The following is a 4,408-nucleotide window of genomic DNA, read 5'->3' on the forward strand; positions in this document are numbered from 1 at the left end:
TAAGTATAGATCTATAAATAGAATTAGGTATACCTTTATTATATTTTATTTATACCCATATCTAATTAGGCAAACTGCAATTAGGCAAATATATTTATATTATGTATTTATAATAATATATATAGTATTGTTAATTGTACCACCTGTTGATAACTAAGAAATTGAGAAAACCCTTCTCTGAGTATCTCCTATTTGAGACAGCACGTCCCTCCCCCATAGGGTAAAGGGGAGCATAGGAACTATGCAGGGTTGGAAAGTTCCACAGGTATCCTCAAACTGCCAATCTAACATTTTTGAACTTTTAACTACTATGGGGGCTTGAGGGCAAATGAAACAAAATTTGACCCCTGAAATCTATCAGGGCAACTTGCCAATCCTTATTGAATGGAATTACTATGTTTGCTACTTCTTTTCTAAAAAGTTCCACACTTCTTTTTTCCTCCTTTTATAATTAATTGTGCCACCAAGCTGGGATAAGATAAAACTATTTTTCTTGGGGTCACTGGTAGATGGAACCAATGGGCCTTTTTGTCACAAGCACCCTGTAGGTGTATGTTTTGTGGCAAGAATAATTTAATCTCATCTTTTGGTAATATTAATCCTAATTAACTGATCATTTAAAGTCTCATCTACTTTAACAAGAGCTAACTCTGTCTCATTAGTCAACTTTCTCTTAGAACTGGAATTAGGATCAATTTTTAAGCAATCAAACAAAGGCTTTAAATCTGCAGTAGTCAGTTTTAAATGTGGGCATATCCAATTAATGTCCCCTAATAATTTTTGGAAATCATTTAAAGTTAGTAAACAATCTCTCCACAGCTTCAAAGGGGCATTGTCAGTTTTCAAAACTTTTGGCACCTAAATATGAGAAGCAAGTAAAGAGGTGTTGCACAACATCTTTATAAGCTTCTCCAGTTATTGTTTTGTAACCTAAATCTGGTCTATAGCTTTTTAGATGACAAGCAACCATCTAATCTTTGCTTGAATACTTCCAGCAATGGAGAACTCGCTACTCTTCAAGGTTTTAAACTTTGCTTTACCTTTTTCTCCACAGCATTCCCACCCCGCATACCACTTTCTCTAATCCCACCAACTCATTTTCAGTAGTATGCATGGGCCAGGAACTGGGCCAGTCTTTCCCAGCAATGTTAAGAGACGTCTGTTCTTGTGTCTAATAGCCCTGACATTTTATTTTCTTGAATTAAAAGATCTCCTAAAGGCCTTGGAGCTGTAATTTTCTGCACCCAAAAGGCTAGATCACTAAATCCAAATACTCTGTGGCTCCTAGCCTAAGAAGTCAAGTTTTTTCCTGTCTGATACTAAGGTAAAAGCAAAAGCTGTGTTACTCTTTGACCTTTATTAATTTGCACAGTTTTAGTAGGCGGTGAGGTCAAAACTTTAATTTCTCAACATAATCAGAATCTACTACACCATGCACCACCGAAATTTTCTTTTTCTTTTTATTTATTTATTTTTTTTCTTTCTTTTTTTTTTTTTTTAAGAAAGCGAGCTACACCCTAGCACAAGTCCTACAATGCCCTCAGGTAGGGGGCCAGCCACTCCCATTGGAATTGGAGTAACCGGCTTGTCAGGGGTTAATATTGTTGCTAAATCCCCTTACCATTTTGTTTTTCTCTTAGCCTGGGTGAGACCCCCCTGAGGGGGTTTTCTCCAAGGAGCATGCTCTGCATATTGTGTACACAGTCTGTTTTAAAAGCTCCACTGTTTAAAAAACTTTTTATCTTTTTCAGGCTTTGGCAACACTTTGAGAGGCTTTGAGGGCAAAGTGGGGAACTCTTGGGCCCTGGAAGGCGCAAAAGGAGGCGGCAGCAATCATCTTAAATCAGAAAGTGGTGGATAAGTTTTTTTTTAAAGTTTGCGCAGAGGGGGAGGTAGCTCACCAGGGCGTCTGGCCACAGTGTCCTGTAAGTCCTCTCCTCTCTCCTCTGCTGATTTTTTCTTCCTTCTTCTCTTTAAATCTTTCTCAAGTTTTCTTTCCCTCACTCTATCTTTTTTCCTTCCTCTTCTCTTTTACTTTCTATCATTTCCTTCTTGTTTCCCTCTTTCATTTTCCCTTCTTTCTTCTTACTGTCTTCTCTTTCTTTCGTTTCTTTTCCTTTACCCTCTTTCTCTCTAACTTTTTCTTTCCTCCTCCCTCTCTTTCTCTCTGTGTCTCTTTTTCTAACTTCCTTTTTTCCTTTTTCTATCTTGCTGCATTCCCTGATTCCTTCCTCCTCCGTTCCTCTCTCCTTTTCACTCTTTAGTTCTTTTTCTATCTTTAGATCTTTCTCTATTTTCTTTCCTTTTTTCTTTTTCACTTTTTTTTTCTTTTTTCTTTTTATTTTTCTCTCTTTTTTTGCTTGGGTGAGGCCCCCCCCAGAGGGGGTTTTCTGTGAGGAGCAGGCTCTGTATATTGTGTATTCTTTAAAAGCTGCTTTGTTTAAAAATAAAACTTTATCTTTTTCAGCCTTAGGCAATGTTCTGGGAGGCTTTGGATGCAAACTGGGGAATTCTTAGGCCCTGGGAGATGCAAGTGGAGGTGGAGTAGTCGCCTAAAATCAGAAATTGTTGTTTAAAGTTTTAAAGTGTAGAGGGAGAGGGGGCTCGCCAGGGTGCCCGGCCGCAGCATCCTGTAAGCCCTCTCAGTCCTCGGGAGGTAGAGCACAGTGTCCCTCCTTTTCCTAGTCAATGGCAGAAAATATGATCTGCGCAGAAGGTGGAGACCCACTACCATCCACCGCTATAGCCTCTCCCATAGGCTATCCCACAGCCTCATGACGAGGATCCAGAACATTTTTAATCATATTTATAGGATAAGTGTTTAGTTGGTTTTTTTACCTTCACCCAAGTATCTAAAGTAACAGTAGCCTCTTTAACAGTTTCAAGATTACTTGTATAAAGAGTTGCCATTCTTAGTTTCAGTGTTATCCATGTCAGAAAGTTAAATATAATAGAAGATAAAGCTTTTAGCTTTCAAAAGATCAGGCTTTTCTTTGGCCTTTTAACTTCAGAAACCATTTTTTCTCTCTAACTCTAACTCTTTAACACTTTCAACACTTCCCACTCCTACTCGCCCTGTCTATCCTACAGGGGGATCCACAGCACCCTGAGTGGGGTCCTATCCGTCCCTAAAATTCAACACTGGGGGAAAGGGTTGGGGACCTACTTTCGAATCGTCCCTGTCTTGGGCACCACCTGCCGGGGTCCTGCCCCGGCTGATCCAGGGTATTCGAAGCTGGGACGGCGTCGGCGACCTATTTATTTAAATATTTTATCAAAGATATAAAGAGTAATAGGATGAGGATAGCTCAGTAGGAAAATTCAGTGGAGAAAAGAGGCTGAGTAGCTTGGTTTACGCGGGAGACCAATAAAACTTCAAAACAAGTTTGCACCACTTACGTAGGCCACAGGCGTCCTTCAGTTCTCCCGAAGGAGAGGAGACACCGAGGCCTCCCCGGTCGGATCTTAGAAGCCCAGGCATAATTAGTAAGCGTGGTGGGTTCCGCGCTCCAGATGGAGACTCAGCCAGAGTGAGAGAGAGAGCGACATGGGGAGACCAGTATTTCGAGAAACTGATCCCAATTCTTTATTTTCCAGAGTCTGTTTTTATACACTGAGATGTTATACAAAAGTCATGTGGGGACAGCAGTCCTGACTTTTATTAAAGTCAGGTGCTTCACACAAATGTATACAGATGTCTTAGGGATGTTACATCATCTTCTGGCCAGGAGGGGGCCTGCTGACAATTTACGACCCTCTCCTTGTGACAGCGGTCAGTCAACTAGGACGCTTATTTCTCCAGGGGTGATTATTCTTAAAACAGACGCCACCCAAATAAAGTTACATTCCTATAGGGTGAGGGTGTAGTGGGTTTTAGTTAAGGAAAGAATTTACTTAGCCTAAGGTCTAACGTGATTAATATCAAAGGTTAATACTTATTTCTTCTATATATTCATTAATGTGTGTAAGGGCAGGGGATGTGGAGACTTAGCAACAAACATTGGCTCAACAAATGAAAAACCCTTCACCAATACAGCTTCTAATCAGCCCATTATACTTAGACTAATAGTTTTCTAACTTTTCTAAGGAACCTGTTTTTAGAAGGTTTAAAGCATCTCGTGCCTCTCACAGTTGGGAGGCTGTGAGCAATCACATGTGGCCGGACAAGCCTGTCAGGCAGGCTAGAGAACCTTCAGAGGAGTTTGTAGGTTAAAACACTCTTATCATGCCCAGGAATTATTATTAACTGGAGCTCTAAGTTAACTCCTTCTCTGAAAGAGGTGGTGGGGGACAGCCCCCCATAAAGTCAGAGGTGTAGGTGAGCACAAAGTAGTAAAGTAGGCAGGCTCTGGTTATGGGGGTAGATGCTCGAGGAGTTCCAGGGGGACTCCTGAGGCTCGATCCCACC

This window comes from Bison bison, unplaced genomic scaffold (assembly GCF_000754665.1).
Source record: "Bison bison bison isolate TAMUID 2011002044 unplaced genomic scaffold, Bison_UMD1.0 scf7180017864063, whole genome shotgun sequence".
In the NCBI taxonomy this organism is placed as follows: domain Eukaryota; kingdom Metazoa; phylum Chordata; class Mammalia; order Artiodactyla; family Bovidae; genus Bison; species Bison bison.